This window comes from Uranotaenia lowii, chromosome 2 (assembly GCF_029784155.1).
Source record: "Uranotaenia lowii strain MFRU-FL chromosome 2, ASM2978415v1, whole genome shotgun sequence".
NCBI lineage: Eukaryota > Metazoa > Arthropoda > Insecta > Diptera > Culicidae > Uranotaenia > Uranotaenia lowii.
In genome coordinates, this window is record NC_073692.1 from 424,686,297 (window position 1) to 424,709,146 (window position 22,850).

Here is a 22,850-nt window from a genome sequence, read left to right on the forward strand (position 1 = left end):
GATCGCTATTCTCCAGGCCACAATCGGTGTTTATTTAAAATGTTGAACACCAGTTTTCCACCTCAGATTCAGATATAAGTCGTTTTCAAAATTTTTCTACATTTTTAATCAAATTTCAATTTAAAATACCGGATTAACATTAATAATTTATTATTACAAGATCCACAAACTAAATTTGAAAGAATTTAGACCTGCATAAATGATCCGTTTCCAATTCTGGTTCAGATTTAAATTTCAGTCTTGTGTTTCAGCTTATCACCATATATTTTGGTAACAAATTTCGGATTATTTCTATCAGTTTGACTCTGAATTGCCATTCCAGCCTAGATATCAAATTCATATGTTAATATTTGACCACTTATGCTGATTGGCATGAAATTTATCCTTATTTTTCAGGCTTTTTTCATCATATGGAATTTCCTGTATGTTTGTAATTTTGTTTTCTTGATATATTTAAAATTCATCTGTTTTTAGAGGGCTTGGGATATAGCTCAGTTAGCAAGTCAGTGGTCTCCTGAGCCGATGTCCGCGAGTTCGAGCCCAAGAGTAAACATCGAACACAGTTGTACCGGATAGTTTTTCAATGACGATTCTCCAACTGTAACGTTGATAAAGTCGCGAATGCCATAAAGATGGTACAACGACTATAATCGAAACAACAACCAAAAAATCTGTTTCTAGAACCAAGTTCTAGTACAGAAAAAAAGACAAGCAGAGTCACTTGATGTCAATCAAAACCCTAATTTTATTACAGTAAACTGGGAAAACTTTGATCACCGGGGTAACTTTGATCAACATGAAATTTTTGCAGATGATCATCATTGACTAAGCAAAAAGTAAAAGTAAAAGCTAAATTTGGTTTTTATAAGACGATTTTTTACATAACTTAAAATGTAATTTTAGAATCTTAAAATATATGGTTTTTCAAAGGCTCACAAACAAACATTCCTCCTGATCAAATTTATGCATTTAGAAGCAAATAAGTTGTTTTATGTGAAAGTTCAACTTTTTTCTTTGTTAAGGTTTAGTTTAAGGGTTATTTTCATGCTCATTTGGTGATAATTTTTGGATATTGAAAAAAAAAACGGTGATTTTCCTTGAGGAAGACTGTATTGTAAAAATGGCTAAAACCCTATCAAATGGTTAAATTTGAAGAAAAAAAAACCCGATTTAATACACTTGACAGTGGATTGTAGCCTTTCTTACAGATTGTTAATTATGTTTGGATGCATATGCAAGACACAATATACAAAATTCCTAATAAAAACCGGAAATCATATTAAAAAATACTATTTAAAAAAAAAGAAGGCCACCCATGTGTTTCAAATGATTCAACGTTTATTCTGAGAAACCTCTGGAGTGCAGGATACGGGGATTTGCAAAAAATAGTTGGGTTGCAGCATATTTGCATCTCACTTACTTTCAATCATGATACATATATCTATAAGTCATATTTGTGTCAGTTTTGTTGGCATATTTTCAAGTTGGTAAATTTTGTCAATTAAGTTTGAAAAGTTTTTGTAATTTTTGTCATTGTTATCCAATTTGTCAGATTTGTGAATATTGTCAATGAATGTAATTTTTGATAATTTTGTTTGTATGTGTATCCTATCTAAAATTTGCGAATTTGGTCAATTATGTGAAATTTGCCATTTCTCTCTCTTCTGATTTGTCATTTTGTAAATTTCGTCATTTTGGTTATATTTGTCATTTTTTTCCAAATTTGTCATGTTTGTCATTTTGGTTTAATTTGTCAAGTTTAAGAAATTTGTCAATTTTGTTAGTTAAGACATATTTATAATTTTATCATTCACTTAGAGAAAACTTGGCGTTGAAACCAAAACAAAATTGATTTTGATAAAAAAAAAGTTCTATTGAAACAAACTTCTTTTTATTTGAAATAATGTATAATGAGTTTGATTCTGAAGATATAATTTTGGAACAAAGGGTTTATTCTTTGAACTAAACAAACCTTTAAATAAAAAACTAAAAAAAAAAAAACCATTTAAATATCATCGGAACCGAAGATTATCCTCTGTTAATTTGAATCAACAATTTTATAATAGATTTATTAGATTTTCTCATAGTTTAAATACAAATTCGTTTAAATTTGAGAGGTTTTCAAAAAAATCAGGACAATTCGGGACGTTTTATGCACCAATTGAAAAAACTCGAGAGTTAAAAAAAAATATAACGGTCTCTCGAAAATCAGGACAAATCCTCATTAATCAGGACACTTGGCACCTCTGAGTACAAGAGGAACAACAACAACAACTGAACAATTGTAATGCACGTCAGGGGTGCCAGGTGTCCTGATTTTTCAGGATTTGTTATGACTTTCGAGAGGTTGTCCTAATTTTCAAAAACTTTCGAATTGTCCTGATATTAGGAAATTTGTCTTCAAAATGTCCTGAGTTATCATGTTTTGTCAATTTTATCAATTTTGTCAATCTTATCAATTTTGCCAATTTTGTCAATTTTTAATTTTGTCATTTTGGACAGTTTTTTTTCTGTTTCATTAATTTTCACAATATGTTTTGTCAATTTTTTCAATTTTCTTAATAACAACTTAAACTCGACAATATTTAAATTATGTATTTTTGATATTTGTTTTCAACAACTTGTCAGGATACATGCTAATACCACAGAGAATGCTAATACTAGATGAATTGATCCCAGTATGACATTATTTTTTTCCAATAAGATCCTATTTTCCCTACTCAACATGAGATCAGCAGCGGTATCGATTATTTCAAAAGGACCTACGAAAATGAAAATCACGAATCCTGAACTGTATACAGCATCCGAAATACGAAAATAGGAATACAATTTTGGTTGTGGGAGTTACGGAATCAGAACCTAAAAAATGGGTTTAACCAAATCCGCAATTTAACATTTAGACCTTAAATTTAGTGGGCTTGTGTGGGCTTCTGAGCCGATGTCCGCGAGCACGAGCCCAAGAGTAATAATCGAACACAGTTGTACCGGACAAGTTTTTTAACAACGATCCGCCAACTGCAACGTTGATAAAGTCGCGAATGCCATAAAGATGGTACAACGACTATAATCGAAACAAAAAAAAGACCATAATTTTGATGAACAAGTGAGAAAATTTTAAAAAAGTGTAGCAGAGTTTTGGACTCGTGATGGATTTTTGAGGTTTTGGCAGTCCAGATTGTTACTCTTGTTTGACCTTACTCTATTATCATAATTTGATTCTGAATTTAAAATTTTGAGTGTAGATTATAAAACCTTGCTTGCCATTTTGGATCCTCAACCCCCCCCCCCCCCCCGTTCCTACGGCCATGACACTTATCCATACAAAATTAACTGTCGCTATTGTTGAAATTTGATTTCAATATTGTCAACCAAAAATCCGAGCAATATCCAGGAAATTTGTTCAAAATCAAGTAACTACTCAACAAAAATGCTTTCTTCTAATTTATAGAAACTTGAACCGTGCTTTTTGGTGTGATTAAATTAGGCTGGCTAGATACTTTCGGAAAAAAGCGGGACATTTCACGACAAAAAAGCGGGACACAGCAGAAAAAAGCGGGACATTTAAGAAACTCTTAAAAAAAAGCTTAACTGTATTGCCATACTTAAACGTATACCATCAGCCAAGGTTATTTTAAGAAAGTACATTAAGATTTATTTAACACGAATTGATTTTGGTCAGGTTTTCTTACATGACTTCTATTTACACAGTTTTTTGCAATACCCACGATTTTTTCACGGTTCTGGCAAATTACATAACACCAAGGTTGTCAAAACAAATTCTGTGTTTTGACGATGAAAAAAACCTGATGTTCTAAGATTTTATCCAAAAATTCTGTGATGGTTTTCTATGGCGCTGTTTTCAATAATGTCATAAAAAAGTCATGTCAATTTGCGTCTTGTTTAAATTTTCCTTGAGAAAAATCAAAGAACATTACTAAACTTATCATGTTTTCCAATTCATACTTAAATTTTGATAAAAACGTATGCAATTTTAAAATTTCGTGGAATCTGTGAATAGTTGTCAAATTAGTCAAATTCTGTGTTCTGTGAAGAAAATTTGCACAAAATTCTATGTAATTAAAGATTTATCTGTGATTTCGGCAACCTCGATTAACACATTATTTGAGAGAAATATTTCAAGTCCTACATGTAAACTTCGAATTTAATATCGTGTAAAAAACCTATGTGCATTAACAAATATATTTCGAATTTGTTTAAAAAATTTGAAACTCAAGAAAATTTCCATCATTGTATACTTGACTAATTATGTCAAAAAAGATGGTATGTGAAAAGCAATTGAACTAAGATGCTGTCGAAAAATTACGATTTCTAAAAATTTTGAAGCAACTTAAACAATACTTTCATCATATATACTAAAGGTGCTCCAAGAACGTGCTCCAAGAATGATTATTTGATCCGAATCTTATTGTAACTTCAGGGCTTCTTAGTATTGTCTTATGTAAAGTCTGAAAAATTGTTGAATCAAAGCAATTGAAAGATTCCTTTAATTCAACCACGGTAAATGAAAAGTTCATATACCATTATTTCGATAGCAACTTACTACCTTCTTCAGTGAACGTTTTTGATTGATGAATGTGTATCGTTTCCCTCACTTAAAGCTTAGTTCTTTTTAGAAATGGGACAGTTACGAATGCCTGTATCTAAAAAACCATTCGTTTGAACGAAATACTTTCTATGGAGAAAAAGAAGGGTAATGTTTATGATCTTTCATGAAAAAATTTGAAAAAAAATATTTACCGTTTTTTGTTAAAGAAATTTCTACTTTATTCTTGGTATCTCCCATTGGCTGGGCGCACACTTTTTTCAGTCATGGTATTGATCAGTTTCTCCAACTGTATACTTCGTAAAATCTATATTTTAGGTGGCTTCACCCTCCTTCTTCAATTTCTGATACTTTTTTGTCCAATACTTCTCTGGAAACTGGAAACTGGAAGCATTTTAGTGGATACAGTTGTTTCGAAATGAACAAATTTGATTATTTTTGACCACATTTTTGAACGTTTTTTTTTTCGGTACCGGGTTTTACAGCTTAAGAGCTTTGGAACTATCAAAAAATGTTTGTTTGAGGTTGGATTTCAATGAGTCATCACTAGGCAACACTTTCAGCTTATCGGAGAAAATTGTTTTTGACATTTCAGCGATCTACCCTTAGTTTTTCGTTTATTTGAAAATTAAAAATGCTGGTATGAAACTTGACTTCCTTGAGTGATCCTTAACCGTTGTTGCCGATCATGTGCTTCTCTCCAATGCCTTGATTTGAACTTTGTGGACATTATTGACAGTGTTTGCATACTTATCCACCACAAAAAACTCAGTAATTCCTTGAATAATCAACGGTTTTGTCAGCCATCAATTTGATAATGACGTATTTTCAAGGAAACTGTGCAAAATTATTTTTTTCTTTTTCTCTGCATCGTACATATCTCAAAAACGCATTAATTTTTAATTTTGAAAAAAATAGGTCGAATAGTACTTTTTACAGGCAACAAAATGCTGTCAAAATTTTCAATATCCAATAACTAGGTAACGAGCTATTAGCAAATGAAAGTGTCCCATTTCTAAAAGAACTAAGCTTTATATTAGGTTAGGTTAGGTAAGCTACTACTAGGTAGCAGGAACCTCCGAATGCTCGGCAGTTGTGCCGTTGTCTGTTTGTTGGGTCTACCTACCCTATTCTGGGTGTTTTCTGGTAGTGCTAAATTATTTTCTACCCGTTTTAGCACTACCAGAAAACACCCAGAATAGGGTAGGTAGACCCAAAAAAAAACAAACAACGGCACAACTGCCGAGCATTCGGAGGTTCCTGCTACCTAGTAGTAGCTTACCTAACCTAACCTAATATAAGTGAGGGAAACGATACACATTCATCAATCAAAAACGTTCACTGAAGAAGGTAGGAAGTTGCTATCGAAATAATGGTATATGAACTTTTCATTTACCGTGGTTGAATTAAAAGGAATCTTTCGATTGCTTTGATTCAGTTGAATCATTCAACCAAGTAGGCTCAGAGTGAAAAATTGTTGCTTATTTTGAGAAAAATGACCTTTTCGATTTTTTTTGTGTTGTTTTGCTTATTTAAAAAAAAAACACCTAATCATAAAGTTCAATTTTGCAATAAAATACCTTTAATTTTATTTATTTCCCGCTTTGGAATTTTCGGAAAAATCGAAGAAGGGGGTAACAAAAGAAAAATGTGATATTTGTTTCGGCCTTAGTTCAATTCAATGTTAAATTGTTATCTATAGTTGTTTTGAGAAACTTCAAAGGTTAAAAAAATATCGAGATCTACACTGTATCTCTTTAATATTTTGAAAAAGTAACAGCAAATAAATTATGTTTCCTCGTCAAAATCATAATTGGATGTTTCTTCTTCCGCGTCCTTTTGAATCTCATAAGAGTCCCACGAGAAAGTGTGTGGTGGACAAAACGGGGCTTCCGAGGGCAAGCAAATAAACCGCAAAACGCGCCTTTCCTTGATCCTTGCCCGGTTGCGCCATCAGCGGCAAAAGGCGTCCTCGAACTTTGCGAAGGTAACGAGAAGAAAAAAATCAACCTAAAAAATGCGTCCGGCGTTATTCTGGCATTGGCGCGACCGACCAACCGACCCAGACCGCGACTTGGCTGGCACCGAAGTTGCGTTTCCTCATCAAGCCGGAGCCCTATAATTTTCCGTGACTTTTCAACGAGTTTCGCCGCTTCTTCATCGCGCGCACTTCATCGAGGATTTGGCCTTATGCGACCCGGTTCCCAATTCGCAAACGAGCCCCGAGCCGGAGAAGTGAAACCGATCTCCGGGAAATTGGATCGGATGGGAGTGGGTCAGTTCGTTAATAGAATCATATAGTTTTGATTAAAAATATCGATTCCTTAACAAAAAAATAAACATTTATTGAATTTTTTTAATTGCTCATATTCCATTCATTTCGGGATCAGACAGTTCGTTTATTTTTTTGAACAGTGCGGAATGCCCCACATAGCCCTAAAACAAAAGTTTCCAAAAAAATTCAATATTGCGGTCATCCCGAAGGTCCCTCTTTTCTTTTAGCAGCACCTCCCATTTCGTTTCGCTCTTAATAATTTAAGTCGAGATGCCGACTACGGAGCCAGGAGATCAGGATCGCAAAATTTTTGCGTATCTTTGCTTATTTCCAATGTCTAGAAAAAGTGAAAACATACATATAAACATTTACTTTTCCTTATGTTTAAAAGTTTCATCATAGATCTATGAATAATGATATTGAAAATAAACATCAATGGTTTATTTTTCCAAAAATCCATCCTTTCTCTGCTTCTTCCTTTTTCTTACTTCCTTTTTTTCCTTTTCCTTCTTTCCTTCTTTCCTTTTTCTTTTTCCTTTTTCCTTTTCACTTTTTCTTTTTCCTTTTTTCCTTTTTCCTTTTTCCTTTTTTCCTTTTTTCCTTTTTTCCTTTTTTCCTTCTTCCTTCTTCCTTCTTCCTTCTTCCTTCTTCCTTCTTCCTTCTTCCTTCTTCCTTCTTCCTTCTTTCCTTCTTCCTTCTTCCTTCTTCCTTATTCCTTCTTCCTTCTTCCATCTTTGATTTGGGTATGTTTTTAATAAATGATCTATAAAACCTTAAATTTTCAAGATTTTTTATTTTCAACAAAAATTGCGCGTGATAAATTTCTTATCAAAAAGAAAACCAACTTTCCATCGTTTGCCGCAGACCACGGTTGAATTGCGTGAGAAATTAATGCTTTCGCATAAGCTCGGAGAGAAGGAAAAACAAACCAATGCACCTAATCAGTAATCTTAAGTAAGGTCGTGGTGGCGTGTGGGTGGAATTGTGTTTGCTTTTCCCAACAGAGATTTGGCCGATGAAAAATAATGGAAATAATGAAAGGAAAAGCCAACGTCGTCGTCGACGTCGCTGATGCCCGAGCAAATAATGCGCGGGAAAATGACACTATCCCGATAAAAAGTTGCGGAGCACCAAAAAAAAACGACAGTCAACAACGCCAAACAAACTAAAAGCCGTTTCCAGTTGTAAACCCAATTTGGACAAATAAGACCGCCTGTTAAATGGTGTGAAATTCGATGTTGGCGGCCGGAAGACATTGCTTTTAATATTTTTCTTTTTTATTTGTGAATTTTCGCGATGTTGGGCTGTTGTGTGACAAATTCCGGTTCGCATTCGGGGCATGACCGTGGTATTTGGTTTGGCGCGAGTGAAAAATTGGGTCAATTGGTTTAAAAAAGCGCTTCTTTAGCTGCTGCCAGTCTATGAGTACGCTCTCTAATTGAGACAGATAAATTGAAACGATAGGCTAGCTTTACTGCTCCGGTCTATTTTAGATGAGTTTGTTGAGCACAGTTTGAAAATTAGTCCAAATTGCTTGGATCGTAGCTTGAGGCGTTGAAATTTTGATACTTTTTAACGTTATGTTCCATTGGTATTTGAATCTTTCCCTAATTGTAGTCAAAAAATTATAAAAAGAAATATCATTAAAAAAAACGCAAAGCTGAACGACGCAACAGTTTCAAATTTTGAACAAGATGCTAATTGAAGTCACAAAACCTACTGTTAGGATAACTGTATCAAACCGTACAAAAAATTGAAGAGTAGTAGAAAAAATTTACTTAAAAACTGACTTGGCTGGACATTGTCAAGCAGTTACCCTCGACATTCAAATGCACCTTGTTACATGCTGCAGTTAACGCATCGTGCTAAAATTTAACGAGCCTGGAGCCAGAAACTTTGTAAAAAAAAAATCCTTTAAGAAGAAAAAACTGTTCTATGGTTCGCGAAATTTTTCTTTACCCAAACAACCCAGCAATTTAGCTGTCATTACCCACTTAATTTCATCTCGTCGCATATACATACATTCGTATATCTGTTCCAGGCGTATGTTTAATGAAAGCCGTCTTATGCTGCGGCGGCCAAAGATGGACCCTCGCGACGACCGACGACCGTGACCGCAAGGGCCTTGTTTATGGAGCAGCGGCAGCACACGAATCTATATAGGACCCATAGGACTAGCGAAATTTCCAACTCAGGATGCCCGACTCGGGTCTTTGGTGGAGGTCTGTTTTAATTTTTTTTCGTCGATTTCTTCCCAACCTTTCCCGGTGCTTTGGGATTTTTTTTCTTATAATTCTTGAGGCCATCCATCCATCGTCTCTCGTTAATAACTGTACAAAATTAATTTAATGACATAACGTGATCCCAAAGAGCGCGCGTGGTTCATCGAGAAACATGATAGCTTTTGTTCCAGCAACAACTAGTTAGGTATCACCGCTTCGAGTCTCCAAACTTATTTTGATCGGTTAGAGAATGACTAGCAAACGCCCCTTTTGCTCCATACCACCAGAAAGGGGGGGCTAAGGGGATGTTTAGTAGGGATGATGATCAAATGAGCCTAGAATAAAATTGGAACCGTGCTTATGATCGACAAAAAAAAAACCGAAGACAACGGCGGCCGACGACGATCGTTTGTTGTTTGTTTTTAGTCATAATTATTTTAATAGCCTTGCCCCGAAGATTGGACCTCCGCACCTTTTTCGAGCATGGGAGTTGACGTCGTGATTAGTGAAGAGAGAGATTTTTAGAGAAGACGACGAAGAAAAAACTTCCATTCCCAAAGCAACTGATTACACTGCAAATTGGTATCAATTTGATCAAATGAAATGATAAGTGACTGATTAACTGGGCAAGGGTTTCAACAATCGCATGTTCCGTAGCCTGCGGTGGTGTAATCACGCCGTCGTGGAAATCACCATTTATGAATACTACGCCTCGATTTTCTTCCTTAAACATGTCCTCGAAAAATTTGTAAAACAAGTTTATGCACCCTCACATCGTATCTAATGCCTAAAAACGCACCTTCGGAATAATTTGCATTGACATTCACGTAAAAGTTACGAAATATACAGGGTGTCTTATTTTTTTTATTTTATGTATTCCGTCTCACGACATAACTTGACGAACTGTAACGGTGTTACAAATTAGTTAGCTAAATACCAAGATTAGTACAAAGATTTGAATTTAAATAATCTAAGCAAGACTTAAGATCCCTCGATTCTTTTAGGCGATACTAGCGCCAAACGCTAAAATAAAGTTTGAATGCAAGCACATTCTTAGAAAATTGACGAATCAGGAACTGACGCGAAATTACGCGGAATAAGGATAGGGAAACGTGGGTTTGATCAGATAAGAACCGATTCAGGGGGCTCATTTGAAGTGGTCATTCTCAAGTGAATGGGTGTTAGAGAAACCAAAACCCAAAGAAGCACTAAGGAAGATAGTGACCACGCTTGTCCGAGTGTTAAAAGTAACCGAATCAGGTAGAAAGGTGGTTTTAAAATTAGCAACGCATTTGAAGCTAATATTATTATATCGTTTGAAGGAAAAACCTTCAAACGAAGGTTTTGGTTTCGGGCTCAACGCCAACAACGAGCCCCGCCTCCTGCACGGAAACGGATTGCAGATTCCCCGAAGAAGTTACGCCAAGGCCGTTAAGTAGTTTATCGGTCGGAAGAATCCAAGAAGCATCGTTGGGAAACCCTGCAATCCTCGCCAGCCGATACTTTGGGATTGTCTTTGGAAACCCCCTCGGCCGACAGCATAAGTGCATCACCCCAACCGCGTGGTGAATATCTCGGAACATAGTCATCGCGGGAAACATCGCCGGTCGTCGAGAACACAAACCGCTCATCCGAGTAACACACCAGGTGATCGAGGTAACGTTAAAAAAAAGCCTATCGAACTTTCACCAGAATAAATTCCGGCGTTTAGCTCCGAACTTGAGTTTTGCCTTACCGAAATTAGTTTTCTGAATCGATTCGATTAGATTTTTACATTCGCTTAGAGTTATATTCAATAATATCGTTTCGGCTGATTATTGGTTGGTCCTCTAATGTGTGCCTGGATTTAAACGACCCCCTAAGAGTCTCACCGGGCCTTTAAGACTTGCGACTTTGCGGCAGCTTGCTGCCTGGCGCGAAAGCAAAGCCGTTGCTTTCCTCGTACGCGTTACAGAACATCATTCCTAAAATTCACTCGGTCCATGGCAACCGTTCTCCAATTCCTCGGGCACCCCACGTACGCCAAATCACGCTCCACTTGGTCTAACCACCTCGCTCGTTGCACTCCCGCTCGTCTTGTTCCTACCGGATTCGTAGCGAACACCTGTAGCGAGCAACATGTCCCACCCAGCGTATCACCACCTTCTGGATACTGGGTTCGCCGTAGAGTCGCGTGAGCTCGTGGTTCATCCTTCGCCTCCACACTCCGTTCTTCTGTACGCCGCCAAAGATGGTTCTTAACACTCGTCGCTCGAATACTCCGAGTGTACGCAGGTCCTCCTCGAGCAATATCCATGTCTCCTGCCCGTAGAGAACAACCGGTCTAATGAGCGTCATATACAGGTAACACTTCGTGCGAGGGCTAAGTCTTCTCGACCGCAGTTGCTTGTGGAGTCCATAGTATGCACGACTTCCGCTGATAGTTCGCCTCCGGATCTCACGGCTGGTGTCATTGTCTGCGGTCACCAGTGAGCCGAGATAGACAAAGTCTTCGACTATCTCCAGCTCGTTGCCGTCGATCGTGACCTTGTTATTACTGGACAAGCGGGTTCGGTCGGTCTCTGATCCGCAGGCTAGCATGTACTTCGTCTTGGACGTATCAATCATCAACCCAATCCTTCCTGCTTCGCGTTTCAGTTTGCGGTAGATGTCTTCCACCGCCGCAGATGATCTGTCGACTATATCAATGTCATCGGCAAAGCAGATAAGTTGACCGGATCTGTTGAAAATCGTGCCCCGCATTTCGCCCTCCGCTCGTCGAATAACACCTTCTAGCGCCACGTTGAACATCATGCAGGATAGACCATAACCTTGTCGAAGCCCCCTGCGCGATTCGAATGAACTCGACAATTCACCCGAGATCCGCACACAGCACTGCGTTCCATCTATCGTCGCCTTGATCAGTCTGATCAGCTTCCCGGGAAAGCCGTTCTCGTCCATGATTTTCCATAGCTCGTTACGGTCGATCGTGTCGTATGCGGCTTTGAAGTCGATGAATAGATGGTGCGTAGGGACTTGGTGTTCCCGGCATTTTTGAAGAATATGCCGTAATGTGAATATCTGGTCCGTCGTTGACCGTCCCTCCATGAAGCCGGCCTGATGACTTCCCACGAATCTGTTTGCTTGTGGCGTTAGGCGGCGGAGTAGGATTCGGGACAACACTTTGTAGGCGGCATTGAGGACAGTGATCGCTCGGTAGTTCTCACAGTCCAATTTGTCGCCCTTCTTGTAGATGGGGCATATTACCCTCTCTTTCCACTCCTTCGGTAGCTGTTCTATGTCCCAGATCCGGACTATCAACCGGTGTAGGCAATCGGCCAACTTGTCCGGGCCCATTTTGATGAGTTCAGCAGGGATGCCATCCTTCCCAGCTGACTTGTTTCTATTCAGCTGGCAAATGGCTTCCTTAACTTCACTCATCGTTGGGAGTGGCTCGTCTTCGTCGTCGTTGGCTACGCCGGCGATGTACCTTCCTCCACCGTCTTGATCTCCTGCATGTGCGCCGTTCAGGTGTTCATCGAAGTGCTGCTTCCACCTTTTTATCACCTCACGATTATCCGTCAGGATGCCCCCGTCCTTATCCCGGCACATTTCGGCTTGCGGCACGAAGCCTTTGCGGGATGCGTTGAGTTTCTGATAGAACTTTCGTGTTTCTTGGGAACGATGCAGCTGCTCCAGCTCCTCGAGGTCCTCCTCCTCCAGGCGGCGCTTTTTCTCCTGGAAAAGTCGGACTAGCTGCCTCTTCCGCTGTCCGTGATTTTCCACGTTTCGACGGGTGTTTCTTTGCACTACTGCCACCCACGCGGCATTCTCTTCGTCCATCACCCTCCTACACTCCTCGTCGAACCAGTCGTTCCGTCGAGTTCGCTCCACATAACCGATGACGTTCTCCGCAGCACTGTTGATGGCTGTCTTGATGGTATCCCAACAGTCCTCGAGAGGGGCTTCATCGAGCTCGCTCTCTGCCGGCAGCGCTGTTTCGACCGATTGCGCGTAGTCTGCCGCGACCTCAGGTTGCTTCAGTCGCGCGATATTCACCCGAGGCGGGCGCCGGTTTCTTGTGTTGTTCACTACGGAGAGTTTTGGGCGCATCTTCACCATCACCAGATAGTGGTCTGACTCGATGTTGGCGCCTTGACAGGATCTGACGTCGATGATGTCCGAGAAGTGCCGGCTGTCAATCAAAACGTGGTCGATCTGTGATTGCGTTTGGTACGGTGATTTCCAGGTGTACTTGTGTGGGAGGCGGTGCTGGAAAAAGGTACTACGTACGGCCATTCGTTTGGAGGCGGCGAAATCTATCAGTCTGAGGCCGTTTTCGTTGGTTAGCTGGTGCGCATTGAACCTTCCAATTGTCGGTTTAAATTCCTCCTCCTGGCCGACCTGAGCGTTAAAATCCCCGATGACGATCTTGATATCATGTTTTGGGCAACGATCGTCACCGGTACTTTTGTCGTCACCGGTACTTCCGAGGTGAGGGCTGTGCACGTTGATGATGCTGATGTTGAAGAACCGGCCCTTGATTCTCAACCGACACATTCGTGAGTTGATCGGCCACCACCCGATCACGCGCTTTTGCATCTTTCCCATCACTATCAAAGCTGTTCCAAGCTCGTGTGTGTTGCCGCAGCTCTGGTAGATGGCACGACCATCTGGGTACGTTCGTACCGTGGAGCCCTTCCAGCATACCTCCTGCAGCGCTACGATGTCGAATTTGCGACTCTTCAATTCGTTGGAGAGCACGTGGGTACTGCCCACAAAATTTAGAGATCGGCAGTTCCATGTTCCAAGTTTCCAATCGCTAGTCCCTTTTCGTCGCGTGGGTCTTTGCCGATTTCCATCCGAAATTTGTTGTTCGTTGTTCGTTGCTTGTGTTGACCTGGGGAACAGACGCGTGCGGCCACCTTCTCAGTCTGCATGTGACCAAAGCATCCACCGGGGTTGGGTACCCGATCTCTGCTAAGGTTGCTCGCACCCCAGCTAGCACCATGGGGAGGTAGAGAATCGGAGTTGCAGACAAGAGGTGATATGACCACTACCCGAGTGTTGGGTGTATGGGGTCTCGAGTTGTACATTGTCTACCGTTCACTAGCCACGGACGTGGTATAGGACATTTGAATTAGTGCAGCATGTCATCTTCAACGCAACCATCCGCAACCAACCATATCATGAAGTCCTGAGCGTGTGCAGTGAGAGGCTTGAGTTCAGGATAAACGACACTTGAACGGCGGCTCCCTAAGGGCAATGCTTTTGACATGTCGCTCTATATGCTTCTCCCATCTTATGTGTACACCAAAATTAAAGCTCAAGTATTTAAAAGCTCGCTCAGTTTAAGCTGACGGTGGTTGGAGATGAGCAGAGTTGGTTAAACTAAAGATGACATGTTTGGTCTTGTATAGGTTAAGTGAAAGGAGGTTCGCATCGGAGTTTGCTTTCAGTTTTCTTAAGTCGTATGAAATCTGAGAGATAGTTGCTCCGACATCGTGGAGCTCGTAGCACAACGATGTATCGCCCCGCAAACAACCTGGGTTTACCATGTAAGCGCAGCTGGTGCAAATCGTTCACATAAAGGATGAACAGAAGTGGTCTAACGTTACTGCCTGTTCTTAGAGACCTGCCTGGGGGACTCCCACAGGCAGGTCTCTAAGAACACTAGTTGACTGGTAGATTTTGATGTACTGATTTATGTTAGCAAAATAACTGAAAAATAGAGAAAATACGTTACCATTGATTCCAAAAGGATTCAGTTTTCGAATCAGAAAAGCGTGTCTAAAGCGTTTTTTCAGGTCCATGAATAACACTCCCATAAGCTTGCGATTATCCTGCGCACTTGTGAATGACGTCTACTAGCTCAGGTCAGTCATTATAATGCTTCAAGAAGGGCAAACCCCGGCCTGCTATTAGCTGCTCTATTATCTTACTTAAAGCCGATAGTATTTATATCAGACGGTATTTGGTACTATCCGTTTTCTTTCCCGCTTCGTATATTGGTATTACCCGTGCTTTTTTTAAAAGAATCTGGAAAGTCTCGAATTTCAGTACAGGGATTTAAAGTGTCGCTTACAATGATGCCAAAATAAGATGGTTTGCTTTGACGAAATGCACTGGAATTCCATCCGGACCCAGACTTTTTGAAGCGCATCGAGTTTGCCTATTTTGATGATGACTTCTTGTTCAGTTGTTGGTAGAAGATAAAAACTGCTAATATTATCGACATAGTGTTGTTCAGGAGCTTGGAGTCAATTCAATGAGAAATCGAAGTTGGAAGTGAGGTCAGGCCTTCAGTCTTGAAGAGCAATGGTCGTAAAGTATATACTGAGTGATGATACGTTCATGAGTGTAACTGCGGAAGGAAAAAAAAACACTATTTTTAAACTGCCAGCCCCAAAAGCATTTGAGTATACATTTATAATTGATACTCGGTTTAGTTGGTCCAGCCCCGAAAAAAAACTACAAAATTTCTCATTAGCATAATTTCATACTGTTAGGTGCTCGATATACAATGTTGTCCGCATCCTGACTGCAAACTCGAATAATGGTGGGCAGAATTGTTGGCCTTTCATCCTTCCACACGGATACTAGTTTGTGCGGCTGCTGCTGGCCAGCCAGGCTGAATGAAGCGGCGGCGTACATGTCGTAAAATTTTATTGTTCACTCTCTCGCGGTCGGAATTGTTGAATCTCGGCCCAACGTCCGTCCTGGCCGTTCCGCCATTCAGTTTGCCATCACGTCATCCACCGTCGCTGTTGTCTTCCCACGAGGATCAAACGTTTTGCAACTACGGGACGGCAGCTAGAAGTTCATCCTCCGGAATTTTGCAAACACTCTGAGTGGCCGGTAGTGCTCCTCCATATGAACTGAATATCTCCTCCCGAACCCAAGCCAAGGCAAAAGGTAAAGCAGCGCCATTCCAGCAATCATAAATTATTAATTTATATCTTTAATTATTTTCCCCTGCATGCTGCTTAAGCGCAACATTCGGTTACAAATAAGCAAGAAGTTTCGAGTGTGTTGGTGTGAGAAGATTCCCGGGTGCCTTTTTGGCCAACTCAAAGCTATTGGCCTCATGGAGGAGATGAACCGAAAACTGCATCTGCATTGGTCAGCCTCAGAGAAGTTGTTTAAGCCTGCCAGGCTAAGGCTCTGGATTCCATAATGGGCTGAGCTGCGTTCGGGTGTGATTATTTTGGTCGAGAAGGAAGATTGCCTTGCATTTTTTTTTTGCCCCGTCTTGTGGTGCGCCAACGAGAAACAGTAAATTTGTCATTTTTAAGTGTGAGTTTGAATTGCGAAAAGGTAGCAGGGCCAGGTAATGTATGCAAGTCGTTATCGAGATAAATAATTAACGTATCAATAGGTGCAATAACATTAAATTATGATCGTACTCGGTTGGATATCCGATTCCTCTATCCACTTCAAGGGGAAGCCTCAACTGCAGTCGATTGACTCGAGCTATTCCCTCAGCATCATTTTCTTGAGTACTACCTCCCAGAGAAATGGTTAGCAATCTCAGGGCAGCATCCTCCTCTTCGAACCAATATGCAGATTTATTGGCGGTCACAATGGGTGATTTAAGCGAATGGCTGCGTGACATTCGAACCGTGAGAATAAGAGCCCGAGCATCTGCGTTATTTAGTGTCGTAATTGCCACCGCGTGCTGTAGGTTTTCTTAATCAACCAGCGCGCTCGGTCATCGATTATAATCTTTGATTTAAGATTATCCAGAAGGGGATCATACGGGAGGATTAAATACACTGGGCTGAGCGTTCGTATTTAATCCGGTGAAATATTTTGTTCCAGTGAGATCAATAGCTGGTTAACGAGAATTTCAACTTATATGTAAACAAAAAAAAATCCATACAGAGATTCGTTTATAAAATACATTTTAATAAGTCAGAATATCTGTCACCCCGAATAACAATTTTAGCTTTAGTAAAGTCAGCACATCTTCTTTAGAGCTACAGCATTCATCTTCATAAAAAGCTAGGCTGCGTTCTATACATCACTAGAACTCTTATAAAGCTCAAGTCCATACACTAGAAATTCTTGAAGTTAGTAAAAAATTGTATCTATGTTGGAAAACACTTTATATAAAACTGTTATAGATTGTTTCCCGAGACGACTTTGATGCCTGAATCGATAGCAAACAGCAACCAAAATGAGGTATCAATGCCATAATGAAACCATAAATTAGTATTACATTTTTTCCTATGCCGAAATTAGGTTTCATTGAAGCATCAATATGTTGGAAGATGATGCCAAACCAATACCTGAATAAGACGTTGAGACCAAAATGAAAGGATTATTTGGTTTTATTTTTTCCAAGATAACAAAACAAAGTGTCATTCAAGAAAAGTGAGATCAAAATGATAGCATGCTTTAGTATTCAATTTTGTGTGATGAAAAATTTAATTTAAATAGATGTTAAAAACAATTCGAGCTGAAAACAAACAGCAAATTTGTTCGTTACCGTGCGTGTTTTAAGTATTGATTTTTCAGTCAGGACAAAAATAGGCATCATTAAGGTATCACTATTTCGAAAACTGAAATTACACCAGTTTGTTAACAAACAAACATACGTTATCAGCATGTGCGGGCATTAATTGGTGGGTGTTGATTTTTCATTAATATCAAAACTAGGCATCATTAGGGTGTCATTAATTTTTACCTGTCATTTTAATTTCCGCATAAAAACAACAATAAAAAATAATCAAAACAGCTAATCTTTTTCTTAAAAAATCTTAATTTTCATACAATAGCAAACTGAGACCAAACCGAGGAGTAGTAGAGTTATAGTAAATTTAAATTTAAAAGAAAACTTAAAATTCACACTGTGTGTTTTTTATGAGGTCTTAGAGGGTGCATTTATATGAGTGCAAAAAGGGTCGATTTTAAGTGAATGAGTTAAAAAGCGCAACACTTAAACTGTTTTGCGTGTTTTACTGAAAGAAGTTTTCAGGCCTTTATAGCCTCTTGGCACCGAGACACTTAAATTTGTTTTATTAATTTTATATTAAAAGTAAATTTAGATTTATTTTATTTAAAAGTATTTTTGTGATTTAGTTCAACAACATTTTTTTTTCGTTCCATTCACAACTTTGCCAGTAGAGGGTGAATTTACGTTAAAAATTGCAATTTCGAATCAATATACAAAAACCTATGACCTCTTTATTAAAATTCTCGCATTGTTTTTTTTTTCAAATATTTAATGAGAAATCACACTGAAATAAGAAATTAAAAGTGTTATTAGAAAGGTTGACTTTAAATAACGCATCCTGTAGTTTAACTTAATACCGTGAAAACATAAAATGGAAAAAAAAATGCCGAAAGTCTCTAAACTTTTGCATATAAATGATGTTTTACACTTTTTGGCTTTTTGATGAAGAAATTGTTTGTAATTTCTTTTCAATTCACTAGAAAAATAAATTTTAAATTGAATTTGTAATATTTGAGGCCTTAAGATCCAGGTTATGAGTACAAAAATTATCGATTTTGAACTAATTATGTCAAAATTTTTTTCATATTTCGAATTATAATTGGGGTTTTTTTTCAAATTTTTTAAATTTTCTATACATACTTTTACGTTTGAAATAAAAAATTTCAAAAAAAAATGTATACAAACGGGCTAAACACAACACAACAAATAAGCATGTTTCCTCGAAATTTGGTTTTATGCACTTTTTTGTTTTGTCTTATTTTCATTTGTTAAACTGACATTGTGATGGAATTATGAACAAATTCATTTCATTTTTTCCATTTCCTTTTCTTATCGAAAAAAGTCGCTATCTGTGTTTATAACAAGTAATCAATATTGTCTTTTGGATTGGAAGTTAATTTTCGAGCAATGTTTTACATTCGCTGTTATTCGTACAAAGCAGTGATTAACATGAAGAAATAATGATACACTAATCGGACAAATCGCACATACATAATAGATAAAGCAAAAACGAAAAAATTTAACTTAAATTGAGACTGCGACCGCGAATTCCAAATCGAATTGCGAACAGCGCTTTATATTATTTTCATTTTAAGTTCGAATGAATAATCGTGTAACAAAGTAAACAAATACCCTTGTGTTCAGTTTTTGTTTTTGTTCCGCGCGAGCGCTCCAGAAATGTATCCCGCGCAAGTTGGGCCAACACTGGCCCTAGCGGTCTCGTCAACAGGGACAACTTTAAAAAAAAATGTATCCCGCGTTCATTCTAAATACCTGCATATCGATCCGATGCCGATTTCCCGACTCGTAGGGCCGAAATATAAAATCTCCAATCGCTGGCGACCCGGAACCAGTGTCTTCATTTGCTGCCAGCCAAGGTTCTCATCAACTTACTGTGAGTATTTCAGCCGCTGGAGTACGTCGCCACCAGCTTCAGGGCTAGCCTCTTCAATGTCAATTGTAAATATTCAAAAAAAAAAAAAATCAACCGTCGTAACTGGAACAACAACGACGATGCAAAGCAAATCGAAGACTCGGAAGAAGAAAATTTGCCCCATCAGATCGGATTTGGAGCTAAACATTTCCGAGGAATCTCTTCGCCTTCCAGAGCAGGCAGTCAGCATGTTTGGATTAATCTGGTTCGTCTAATGTGGTCCTTTGATGACTTGATTGGTGCAAGAAGGAAGATAAACGATACATCCGGAAATAAGGGAAAAATGTTGAAGAAGACATTAGACTGGTAAGGTCCATCTATTTTATTATTACTCTACTGGCGCACACCCGTAAATATATTGTAGTTCGTAGAAGAGTCCAACACTGTTCCTATTATTAAGTTCATTGTAACATGACATTTTCCTGATTAGGTTATCTACAATAATTATTGTTGATAACTGCTTATTGCCAACTCAAGTCCATCCTCTGCCATAAGAGCCAACGAAGAGCACGGTCCATATTAATGTGTCCGAAAAAAGTAACAAATTTTAGTGAAGTTTTGTTGTCGTGTAAAAACTATTATTCTTTGATCTACATCTCTTTCTGGTTAAAATTTCGATGAGTTTAAACAGTTCTACTTTTGCCAAAAGTCTTCCTGTTAGTTTAAAATTTACATAAACTGTTCGACCCATGCTCGTTACTTTTCTAGTTATCTAATAGTTCTTATATTCCTTATATGAAAAAAAACACTGCAACTTACGTATTCCCGATTGGAAGGCCAAAGAAAATTCTGCTATCGATCCTCCCGCGGAAGATTCCCATGTGAAGTTTTATCGCAGGTCCTATTATCCAAGCTTCTTCAAGGACATAATCGTTGGAACTTAGGTATTTCGTTTAACAGAAAAATTTCCCACCTAAAAGTTTCAACAGTTCAAATTTCATTACGCCAAAAAAAAAACGATGAGATTGCCATTTATGTTAATAAATATTTATTTAAAAAAAACCTCTAGGTAAATTTAATTGAAATTAAATAATATAAATTTTTAAATATACCACAAAGGTAAACAAATGAAGAAAAACAAACAAATTTTCCCGTTGATTGATAATCGATTTCATGTAGGTTTTGTAAGTTTTTCGAAAATCGAGAATACGACGCGACGATTTGAAAGGGTATGCTATTTCATCGAATGCATTCAAGACGCGTACATATAAACGGGTGAATATTGTCGTTATCAAACCAAGGTACTTATAGGGACACTGCATGCAACTGCAGGCAGTGATGCCATGTAGTTTTATAGAAAATCAGGACACCACGAAGAAAAAAAAGAGGATTTACAAGACATAACTAATTAAGCATAGATTACATTAATGAAAGCTAAATACAAGTACTGCAGACGCCTTAATTTAAGAAAATGAGGCAAGCAGAATCTAGGGTGGTCTGCAATTCATATGGAAAACATCATTTTAATATCATCTGAACCGAAGAGTATTGTCGGTTAAACTATTTTTTTTACAGATTTGTTAGATATCCTGATGATTTCAATTACAGTTAATATATTTTGTTTTCAAAATCAGGACAATTCAGTACATTTCTCAAAAACTAGGATAATTTAGAAAACCACGACGGTCTCTCGAAAACCAGTACAAATCCTGAAAAATCAGGACACTGCACCTCTGCCTGCTGGTCACAGTCAGGTCGAGTACAACTTCGGGTGTGTTCTTATACCAATACACGGAATCGTCCATCTTGTGACAGGCAATCGTAATCGTAGGCATGGTAGGCGAACAATTGGCTGTCAAAAAGCGCTTCGTCTCCTCCCCCAACTAATGAGAAACTTGCCTACTTTTCCTCAATATGCATCCACCCGTAGCTGTAGGCACTCTGGTCACAGTGACACCTATAAAAACCTTGGTTACATAACGACGATAGCTCACCCGTTTATGTACGCGCGTTGAATGCATTCACGGAAATATCATACACTTTCAAATTGTCGTATTTTCGGTTGTCGAATATCTTACAAGAATTGAACGAATTCGGTTTTCGTTTGTTTTTTGTTTCGTTTATTTATTCATAATGGTTTATTTGAAAATATAGTATATAATAATGGAATTTGCCAAAAAAAATTCAGATATTCAACAACATAAATATCACTCTTTCAATGTATATTATTGTTCTTTTTTCGTGGCAACAAAAATTTAATAGGACCAAATTTGTTTGGAGAAAGATTTTGCAGAAAAAATTTTGCTTATCACATTGTCTGAAAAAAATTAAAGAAAAATGTATCACATCCGAAATTCGCAGATTATTATCAAACTAACTGAAATTATGTTGGATTAGTCAGGGTAAAAACTGTGTGGAACAAAACGCAAATATTATAATATTTTCGATATCTGTGAATCGCCCTTTTGAGATATCTTGTTGTTTGCTTTTTTTCTAGCTGTTATTTTATCTTGCGGGTTTTGTGAACGTCGAAATTATTGAGAATCATTTTAGAAATTTAGATAGGTAGTTCCAGCGATTATGTACCCTAGAGAATCTTTGCTAAGATGCAGCCCAGATTGAAAACATTTTGCTTAGCACATCAAATTGCAGAATTTCTCAACAATCGACAGAGGAAACTTCATTAATCTTCGGCATTCTGTAAGTAAATTTTTTTTTTCTTTGAAGTTGTCCTTGTTGTGGGACCGCTAGGGCCAGCGTTGGCCCAACTTTCGCTGTAAGTAAAATTTAACGTCGGAAAAATGGAAAACTTTGAAAAAAGTTTAATAAAAGTAACTGCTAAAGCTTATCCCGAGCAGACTTTTAAGGCAAAACAACACCTCATTTTGCTATCATGCCTTGAATGTAAAATTTGATACTATTTTGCCCGAATAAAGGTGATACAATACCAAAATTCGGGTATAGTTTTAGATTGAAAGATAGCACAGTGATGCCAAATTTTTCTTTTAGTGAAAGCTTAATGATGTCTTGTTAGGAACCTTTTTTAAAAAAATATTTGATATCACAACGATGGCAAATTTTGGTTGTTAATTGTACCTAAAGTTGGTACCAATATGCCCTCAAAACTCGCATTGAAACGTTGGCTAAACGAGATATCATTAAGGTTTCAGTGAAACCTACAGTTGATATGATTGAGGTATCCATATATGAAAAGTGAGACCCAATTTTGGTATTGTACCACCTTTATTCGGGCAAAATGATACCTCATTTTACTTTCAAGGCATGATAGCAAAAATTAGGTATAATTTTGCCATAAAAGTCTGCTTGGGTTGGATTTACGTTTGTGAGGCATTCAAATGTTTCTCTTAATTAGAGAAAAAACAAAAACTTGATCAGGAAATGAAACTTGATAATTGAGAGACTCAAAGCATCACTTTATTTCAGATCAAAGCATCAAAAACGTCAACCCAGCGGAATCA